This window comes from Camellia sinensis, chromosome 3 (assembly GCF_055761805.1).
Source record: "Camellia sinensis isolate YWXY chromosome 3, ASM5576180v1, whole genome shotgun sequence".
NCBI lineage: Eukaryota > Viridiplantae > Streptophyta > Magnoliopsida > Ericales > Theaceae > Camellia > Camellia sinensis.
The window spans coordinates 166,288,798-166,300,054 of record NC_138963.1 but is presented as its reverse complement, the minus strand read 5'-3'; positions in this window follow the sequence as shown (position 1 = coordinate 166,300,054).

Sequence of the window (11,257 nt, the reverse complement as noted above, 5' to 3'; positions counted from 1 at the left end):
TGGACTCTGGTTTTTCTACAACAAAGGCAAGAAAGAGAGAAAGCAATGTATTTTCAACATATGTGTGCGCGACCACTCCTCCCCGTCCTTACACAAGCTCTAGGGAGTGTGGCCCTCGGTTCTCGAGCCACCAATCACGCATCTCGATGCATGATGGCCAAGAGATCGAATTGCACGTTTTAATATGACATGAATGCAGGTATGAACATATGAAGCTAACAATTCTATCATAGATAATCAAGAACGTCAGGGACCGAGAATCGAGGCACGTTTCGTCACTTGGAGTACGAAACGCCCCTCGTTTCCCGTGCTTGGACTAAACCCTATTCCAAGCACCATGCAAATGGAATGGCATGCACAATGCGACTAACATGCAACCTAGCATACGCAATGCTCTGTACTAAAATGGCATACACAATGCGCGTGATGTAACATGGTATACACAATGCTCTAAGATGCAACCTAGCATACGCAATGCTATGGATTGAAATGGCATACACAATGCATAATGGACTTACACCAACATGAGTGGACCTCAGCCACACTCACATCAGTAGCCATAAGATGAAAATGAGATGACCGAAATGCGTGCACACATGCACGCAAACCGAGAAGCAAACCTAAGGCATTAAATGCCACTCTACCAAAATATGGCAAGGATGAAGCATGGCATTCAAACATGTAATTTTTAGCACTGAAACATAATGCTAAATGGTCCCAAAACATGGAAATATGGCACCCGATGCATGGAATAAGCCCTGAAACTCAAAACTAGTCCAATGCATTGAACCACAAGTATACAAAGCAAGTATTATTTGATCATGAAGTCTAAAGACAGAGCCAAGGCAGTCCCAAAATATGCACATTTCCAGTTTAAAGCATGGCCAAAAGATGCTAACATGATGGGCTAAAATAGCATGCAACATTGGCTAGTAAGTATGGGTTGTATGGAATGTATATGAAGCAAATGAGAACTCATCAAATCAACCAAAAACAATGAATAAAACATGCCAAAATATGCCAAAATAATCACTGAAATGCAGCCAATGCATGCAAAAAAATGAGAGGCTTCTTTGGAAGGCCATTCAGGGGGTTGTTAAGCACATACAAGATAGACATGAAGCATGGCAAAACCAACTCTGGAAATGAGTTATGACAGCCCTAAAACTCACAAAATTGGCCCTGAAATTAGTCAAGGAAGCATACGATGAAAGGTCCCCTCAAAAGGCCTTGAATGGAATTGTTCTACACATGCACTATAGACATAAAATATGATCAAAAGGGCCTTGGACAGACCTAAGGCAGACCTTAAAACCCACAAAATTGGACCCAAAAAGTGACTTCAATGCATGCAAAACAGAGTCCCTTTGGAAAGCCAATGATGCTAGTAAAGAAAATGAGGGGTGAGAGGGTCACCCCTCTATGATTTCAAAGCTCAAAACCTCATCAAAGCCACTGAAAATCCCCTGGATTTTAGTGGCTAAGAGGCCAAAACAAGTCCAATGCGAATGCTATAATGCATAGCCCTAAATATGAAGGAATGAAGCATGCAAGGAAGGAGATGACTCCAAACAGAAAAGTGACCTTAAGAAAACTTAAAGAGGAGGTCAGAACAAGGCTTTTTCCAGTTTATAACAAATCTCGAAAATGTTCACAAGTAAGGCTAAAATATGATGCAAAAAATAGCCCTAAAAGAGAGATAGAGGGTAAGGGGAAGTAGATTACCTCAAACAGCAAAGTGCCCTTAAATAAAGTTGAAGAGGAGCTCAAAATATGACACTTTCTAGTTTATGATAAAGCCCAGAAATACTTGCAAGTGAAGCTAAGTAATGAAGCAAAAAAATGCAAGTTTAAGGAAAATAGACACTTACCCTTGAAGAGCCGACCTCCAGCAGCTTTTGGACCAAGTTGGTGAGCTTTCAACCTCTGCGAATGACTTCCAAGGTGCTGGAATAGATGATGGAGGTGTGGTGCTAAGGGTTGTAGTGCAAATGGACCAAGAAAATGGGTTTTGGAGCTTGGAATAGTGACAATTGAGGAGGGAGGTTATATGCCTTAAGCAAAAATGTTCCAACCCTTGATATGAAGAGGAGGGCCTCTCTTATAGAGAAGAGAGGCCAAAGCTTCTCTTGGAAGCTTCAAAGATCCTCCATACACGTGTATGGAGGATGCACCAAATGCCCCCCAGCTGGCACAACTGTAAAGCATTCAGAGAGGGCAAAAAGCAAGAAACAGGCTGGCCAATTCAAGTGGCCGGCCGGCCACTTCCCCTGGTCGGCTGACCAGGGGTCAAAAGGTTCAAGCAAAATTTCTGGTCGGCCTACCCTGAAAGGTGGCCTCCCAGATGAGTAGAACAGAGTTATATAGAGAAAAACCAGAAAATGTGACCCAAGAGAGAGACAAGCTAGCTTTTAAGCAAGGTTCAAAAGGGTCAAGAAGAATTTCTAGCCGGCCTACCCATATTGGTGGCCTCCCAGATGAGCACAACACAATGGTAGTATGAAAAGCCAGAAAATGTGGCACGAAAGTGAGAAAACCCAACTTTTTGCCAGAAAAACTGGCTTTTGGAGAGAGAAAATGAGAAAACTGGCTTTTCAGAGAAAAAGGTGGCCAGCCACCATACTACCCCCTCCCTAACAGTGAAAATAAGGTCCCTACCAAAAATGGACCAAAACAGATGCAAAACGAAGGTTCAGAGGCCAAAACGCGCGGTTCGGGGCCCCGAAAACAGGCTGTTAGGCACCGGAAGTGGCGTATGACCACGAAGGTGGTCTCCCGGGCCACAGTGTCCCTCTAAAGGGAGGAAATAAGGTGTGTGCCAAAAACCAGAGCAATCAGAGGTAGCTAAGTGGTCCCGAATCGAGTCGCACGACCAACGGCTCCGAAAACCGAAAACTAGCCTCCAAACAGGAAAAATGACCTACGACCACGAAATGTAGCCTACGGCCACTGAGAGATGGTCTACGAGACCTCTCCCTCCCTTCGGGAACAGAAATTGGAGAAAGCAGGACCCGGTTCACAAACCGAGGCAGGGCACAAAAAGAGCCCCGAAGTCCGGAGGCAAGGCTTGCAGCCGAGACTCTGAAACCTCAGAACGAACACAATATGCAACATCACCGAGCGCTCAACTGGTGACATCTGAGTCTAAAGGTCGGTCAAAAATGGGGTGTCTACAGTTGCCCCTGCGTTCTTTAGGCCAAAGGGCATGACCTTGTAGCAATACAAACCTCTTGGCGTTGTAAAGGATGTGACCTCCTGGTCTGGCTCATACATAGCGAACTGATAGTAACCTTTGTACGCATCAAGAAAGCTAAGACGGTTGTGTCCTGCAGTCAGATGTACCAGTTGGTCTATCCGTGGTAGGGGAAAGCTGTCTTTTGGGCACGCTTTGTTGACTGTTTTGTAGTCCATGCAGACGTGCCATTTTCCATTCTTCTTTGGCACCACTACTGTATTAGATATCCACTTGGGATAGTGCACTTCTCTGATAGCTCCTGCCTCTAGAAGGTTTCCCACTTCTTTCGCCACTATCTCGGCGTGGTGGAGTGCTGATCTGCGAGTGCATTGTATGATTGGTCTTGCAGTTGGGTGGACATTCAATTGGTGACAGATGAAGTTTGGGTCAATGTCAGGTATGTCATACGGCGTCCAGGCAAACACTTCGATGTTAGAGGTCAAGAATTCCATGACCTCTATTCTCTCGGTGCTGGACATAGATGAGCCAAGCAAAAAAAACTTTTTCGGGTCCTTTTCATCTATCCTCACCTGTACCAAGTCTTCCACTGCCTTCTGTTAGGCGGCTTTGCCAACATCCGTAAAATAATTCATTGCTCTCAGGTTCTTCCACCATCTGAACAAACCCTTTGGCAGCTCGGCTGCCATTTACTGTGACGAAGCATTGCTTGGACATAATTTGGTCTCCATAGACCTCTTCAATTACTCCGGCTTCGTTCGGGAACCGCATTACTTGATGGTAGGTTGATGCTACCGATCGCATGGCGTGCAGCCATGTCCTCCCCAAGATTATGTTGTAAGTGGAAGGGACTTTCAATACCCAGAATTTCACTTGTTTCGTCATGCCTCCTGCTCTGACTGGGAGGATAATCTTGCCAACTAGCCACTCTGGCATTGAGTTGAATCCGATCAGGGGAGATACGGTAGGTGCCAAGTCTTTGTCCTGCAGTTTCAACTGTTTGAAAGTTTCGTAGTACATTATCTCACATGAGCTCCCTTGGTCAATCAAAATTCGCTTGACGTTGTAATCCTTGACACGGAGAGTGACGACCAGTGCGTCATTGTGAGGGCAATATATCCTTGCCAAGTCTCTGTCTGAAAAAGATATGACATTCGTGGCCTCTGTTTTCGCCTTTTTAATGGTGGGCCGTGCACTTAATATCTCCCTTAAGTGCTCAACCTTTTTTATCATTCCCCTGAGCTCACATACTCGCTCAAGCTCGAATACCCCATGTATTACGTTTATCACGCCTTGAGGTGGGGCGTCAATTGGTGTTCCATCTGGGTGATCGTGGTTTTGGGGGGCTGGCTGCGTCCCTTCTTCTATGTACCGGTCCAGGTGACTAGCTGCCACTAACTCCTCCAGATGCTGTCTCAATGGCGTGCAATTTTCAGTGCGGTGCCCCTTTTCCTTATGGAAGGTGCACCGAGATCTTTCGTCGTAGTCCTTCTGTGCGTCTCCCAATTTAGCTGGCCATTTGACGAAAGGTTCATCGCGTATCTTACTGAGAATTCGGTAGATTGGTTTCTTGAATACCGTGGTAATGGCAGAGCGGACTCTCAACCATCTTTTATCTTGGTCTTCTCCATTGTCTCTCCTGCCTCGCCCGTTCTTGCTTGGTCGTTCTACTGCGTTAACTTTTTCCGAAGTCTTTTTATCTAGTATTATGGCTGTACCAGACTTTGTTTTAGCACGGGCGCCATCCTCCTCCACCCGAATGTGCTGGTGTACCCTCTCCATTAAGACTTCCATTGCGAGGGGAGGCGTCATGGTAATTGAGTCCCTCGGCCTGTTTCCAACTAGAAGACCTCTTTTGTATTGTGCAATGGCAAGATTTGTGGGGCAATCTCCTATCTAGTCGAAGGTCTCCCAATAACGACTTTTGTAGGATCTCAATGTCTCCTTGTCGCCCATGTCAATGGAGAGTAGCTGATCAATTTCTATTGGCATCTTGGTGTTCGTTCTGAACCTTGTTACGAACGCCTCCGCCAATTGTGCCCAGGAGGCTATGCTACCTTCTGGTAGCCTTTTGAACCAAGTTAAACCTAGGTGCCAAGGCTGGATGGGAATAGGATGCACATCAAAGCCTCGTTCCGCTGGTATACTGCCATGACCTGGCGAAAGTGGCTTAGGTGCAAGTAAGGGTCTGTCTTCCCCTCGTACATCGTAAATTTAGGCTGGATGAAGCCTGAAGGTAATGGTGCGTTCTCAATCGCCGGAACAAACGGCGAACTATGTAACCTTGCCAATGCTTTATTTGTTGGTTCGTAGGCAAGGTGCGGTATTGGCATTTCTACCTCGACGCATCCATGCGTCTGAGGAGCAAACCGCTGAAGGGCTGAAACTCTATGCGGGTCGCGTGCCCTGGCATCCTCCTTTCGTCGTGCTCTTTCTTCAAGCATAGTCCGTAAGTCAGACGATCTAGGCAACTCTGTTTGCCTGGATGATGTCTGGTGCGTATGTGAGGGCCGATAGGTGCTTCCCTCAGTGTAAGACCTCAATGATCTCGTTCTCTCAGACCTGGAGTAACGAGTCCTGGAAGTCTTTGATTGAGTGTCGCTTGTTCTGAGGCTCCTACTCTCTGCTTGTGATGGCGTGGTATGTCTACCATGATCTTCTGAGTGGCGAGACGGCGTATCGCTCTTGCGTCCCACTCCTGTCGCCACGCCCTTCCCTTTTATCTGGCGCTTCATCAATTCCATGTCCGCCGCCATCTTCCTAATTAACTCGTCCTGCTCTTTTACCCGATCCTCCAAAACTTGAGGGTTGATCTTCCTCCTCTGCCTATCGGGACATGATGAGCGATGGGGGCTGTTATCCTGCCTTCCCCTTGCATCCCTCTGGGAATTCTATCGTTGGGGCTCCAGATCTGCCATGGGAGGGATGGAAGGCAAGCCTTCGCGCTTCCCACCTCCCTCTGGGGTTTGTCCGTCAATGGCGGGCTGTGACAAATCCTCGTTGTGCACCATTGCGTCTAATCTAGTGAGGAAAACTTTGATCAAGAGGTTTTGTTCTTTCTGTGATTCCCACAGACGGCGCCAATTGTACGAGCAAGAAATAATCTTTTCGTATAATCCTGTTGATCAAATTCGTGCTCCTCTAAACGTCGTCGCTTTACTCCCTGAAAACACAAACGTGAGCTAGCCGGCAGTGTGTGCCGGATACCTCTCCGATGCCTAAGTCAGAAAAATAGACAAATAGACAAAAGCTCTGTGTATTCGAGAATCAAAGTTGTGTTACCTCTCCATAGGTGATGTTGTGAGCTTTTATAGGTTCCTTGTGGCACAATCCAAGTAGGACTCTTACTCCTTCGTGTAGAGTCCTCCTAGGAATCACCTTCCTGAAAGATAATGCTTATCCTTCAACACCCTCCTCACTGCTTAAACCAAGTGAGATAGTTCTACCACGGTTGGATGTCAATATGACCGAGATAACATGGCCATACTAAAGCCGCAGACTAGACCGAGCTCCCACTAGCTCGGTTCTTCCTTTCACTGCGTGTACCTCGATTTAACATATTCCAACTGTGTTGTCTGAGACTGGACTGATCACATCGAGTTTGGACCGAGCTAACCAATAGCAAGGTTTTGAGGAAAGCTCAACATACTTCGGCCCAATATAGTATAACCGAGCTAACTGTCACCGCGCCGACCGTGGTGACCGAGCTAACCAGCAAGCTTTTTCGGACCGGACTATCTGCAAGGCTCTTCTGGACCGAACTAATTACAAGGCCCTTTTACTCAGCCCTTCTTACCGTGGCCCACAGAATGGCCCTTTACCCAGCTTGGCTCAATTTATATATAAATTACCCTCTTAGTATACTAAGGAGTTTTTAATTTTTTTGGAGTGTCCCATTGTTGGAGTATTACATTAATACCTGTCACATTGGAGTATCACTCCATACCTATCACACATTCCAAAAAAAAAAAAAAAACAAACTTCCCCAATTAACTAGTGAGGGTATATCTGTCAAACCAATACTCATCCACGTTTGAAAAAGGACTTATTGGTCACATATTACACCTAATAAAGACTCCTCAATAAACCATTTAAAACATAAGACCAAATAGTACAGAAGTTCCAAAATAGGACTTCCCAATAAATTTTCCTTTTTTTAAAATATATTGATAAGTTTTGTTTGTTTTAATAAGTTTATCGTGAGATTCTATTTTAAATTTTGATATGATTTGGTAGATGTTTTACCCTTTTTCATTAGGAGACATCATTTTAGATTAGTTGGATCAAATTTTGGATCACATTTCTGTCACTCCAATATATTACTCAAACGTAACACTCCAACATAATAGACTAAAAAACTTCTTAGTGTATTTTTTCCAAACATAACACTCCTTCAACATAATACACTAAAAAACTCCTCTAACATAAAACTCCAACGTAACACCTCAAAAAACTTTTTAGTATATTTTTCTCAAACGTAACACTCCAACACTAAAAGACTCATTTATGTACTTTTTCCAAACGCAACACTTCAATGTCTTACTGTATTTTTCCTAAACATAACACTCTAATACTAAAAGACTTCTTTGTGTATTTTTTTTTTCAAACGTAATACTCCAAAAAAAAACTTCTTAGCTTATTTTTTCCAAACATAACACTCCAACACTCCAACATAACACACTATAAATCTCTTTACTATAATTTTTCTAAACTTAACATTCCAACAATAAAAGACTTATTTATGTACTTTTCCCAAATGTAACACTTCAATGTCTTAGTGCACTTTTCCTAAACATAATATTCTAACACTAAAAGAATTATTTGTATATTTTTTTTAAACGTAACACTCCAAAAATGTAATATACTAAAAAACTCCTTAGCTTATTTTTTTCCAACTATAACACTCTAACATAACACACTAAAAAACTCCTTAGTATAATTTTTCCAAATATAACACTTCAACACTAAAAAACTCCTTAATGTACTTTTTTCAAATGTAACACTTTAACGTAACTCTCCAAATGTAACACTTCAATATGGCGGAAAAATTAGTCATTATGCATCTAAAAGGACTAAATGAATCACAAGTCTAAAATATGAGACTTATTGATCAATCTTCATAATAATAATAACAACAATACTAATAATAATGATGATAATAATATTGCCATAATCACTTAAAAAAATAATTTATTATCTGAATCGATAGGCCATAAATGAAGAGCCATAATTAATTAAATTAAATTTGACTATGTTCAATTGACCACAATCAATAAAAAATTAATTTTTGGGGTCAACAGTATGATTCCCATAAAATTTGATTTTTGGGTAAATTACAAATACATCCTCTGAAATTTAATTCAAATATGAATCACCCCTGTGGTTATGAAAATTATATTTCACCCCCTGAGGTTTCTAATTTCATAACAAATCGCCCATTTTATTAATAAATCATGAAATCAATTAACAATTTTTAATGATGTTAGAAATATGTTTCAATTAATAATTTAGATAATTTTATTATTGTATAAGAAAACAATTATAAATTTCATTTTTTTAGTTAGTTCTGTTAAATAATTTTTTTTGAAAAGCGTGTATTTGTAATTTTTTAAATCATAAGGGACAATTTATACCTTAAGCAAATCTCAGAAGGTGTATTTATAATTTACCCTTGATTTTTAACCTGTGATACAATCACATATACCTAATTATATGTTTCCCAATGCCTTCAAATTAAACTTTTAATGAAAATTTTGCATTATAATAATTAATATTTATAAATAATTTTTTTTATTAGATTAATTCAAATTTTCATTAAACATAGGAATCCCTCGTGGTAATGTTTTAATGCTAAATTCAGACTTGAGAGTCCGGATGTTTTGTGATGCATGACAATAATTGATATAAAAAAATAATAAATAAATCAAAAGAGAGGAGTTGCCGCCAACTACCCTCCGGTGACCATCCTGCCCGCATCCCCAAACCGGGCAGAGTCGCCCCCACCCATGCCCGTACTCCGCTGCCACGAACCCACCACTTCTTTTTCCTCTTCTCTCTTCTTCTGCTCTCCATCCTCTCAAGTCGTTCAACCTTACCATCTCCACCCAAAACCCAAATCCATATTCAAAATCTCCCAAAACAGAAGAAGATTCACAAATGACCCACACTACAACATATAAGAATTTTAGAGATTAAATGTTTTGGTCTCAGGAAAATTTTATTGTAAAAGACATTTAGGGACTTATTTTTATCGTCGTGAGGATAATTGTTAAAAAATCATCCCAAAAAGTAAAAAAATAAGACTTTTAGTGACAAAATTTAAAAAATGTCATTAATATATATATTTTTAAGAACAAAATAATTTAGTTTCAAAATGGTCCAAAAAGATAATAATTTATCACTAATGTCCAATTTTCGTTGTTAAAAATATAATAACGGCACTTTTCGTAATAAAAATATTTAGTCCCTAAAAAATAATTTTATCTCTAAATTTTAGTCTCTAAAACCATAATTTTTTATAATGCCAGATAGTTATTATAAGAGGCTTGTCAGTTATTGTAACTATTTCATGCTATTTTATTCAATCCAATAGACTTTTTAGACTTGTTAATTATTGACGTGTATAAGCCCATAAAGACCATGAATCACTATGAACAACCCAAGTCCATCACTTAGAGCCCAATAGATAACCCAGCTGGTGAGGTCCAGGATAGCTGGAATCCAATATGGCATAAAGGGCCAATGACATTCAGACACATGGCAGGTGAAGGACGAGCCACATCAGCAGACAAAGATCTGCAAAGTTATTGCTACTGCACATCACCATTAATGCAGCCCATCACATCATTTATTATGACAACACCTTTCCGTCGGAACAGGATCCCCTTACCCTGAACAAGGTAAGCTACAGCATAGACTTTCGGCGAGCAGGTCAGGTCGGAAGGGACAGCAAAATGATTACCAAAAGATATAAGCAAACGTTGAAGACAAGAAGAAGGTTAAGCTTTTCTATCTCTAATCTCTCCCTCTACACTCTACTTCTCTTCCTGACTTGCTCGTCGGAGGGTTCACCGGGGGACTACTCCGTTTCCCCTTGAACTTGTTTGCAGGTTATCCGGTGGGCTTGATCATTTGGACCTGGGCTTAAGGAGCTTGGACCAATCCGATCCATTCACTGGAACAAACTGTATCATCAATTATTATAATTAGTTTTATGTTATTTTACATATTTGAATGTGCTAACAAATTTTACTTTTCAATTTTAGTTGATTTTCTTCAATTGGTGTTGTTAAATTTTCCAAGGACTTTGCTTCCTCCAATTCATGATATGATTGGAGGGTATTGTTTGGATCTATAGGGCTCATTACAAATCCCATTTTAATAATTTAAGTTATTTATTTTATAAATTTTTTTATATATTATTCGCACAAAAAATTAGATAGTTCATTTTCCAATTGTTCTATTCAATTATTTGCGACTTTTCCCTTGAACTATGTTGAGTTTCTGATGTGTTTGCTTCCATAATAAGAGAACCAGTCACACCTCTTCCAGCAAGAGAGGATTAATGTAATAGATGCAAATCCAAAAATAATACCCATTTAATGTTTATACAATATGATACAATCAGAATATTGAAATATACACAAATTGGAGTGAAGAGTTAGCCTAGGGAGTGACTAGTTGCCCTTGGAGAATACGAACATAATATTCTGTTAGTTTCACTGCTGCTGCTGCTGCTTTATTTGTTTATTTTTTTATAATTATTATTATTATTATTTCTTAATTTTTGTATGAATATTATACCAAATATATATTATAAAATGAACTCTTTGAATTATCGATGTCAACTTCAAATTGGACCAACAAAACCTATATACTCTTTCAAATTGAAATGGCCAACTTAAAAAAATCCGAACCCCTTAAAAAAAACATACATGAATCATACTTTTATTCAAAAATTAATCTTCATAGATTCAATCTCAAATTCCATCATTTGAAAGTCACCCATTCAAAACGAGTTTCTAGTTTTCTTTATAATTTTATATTTTGGGTAAATTACCAATA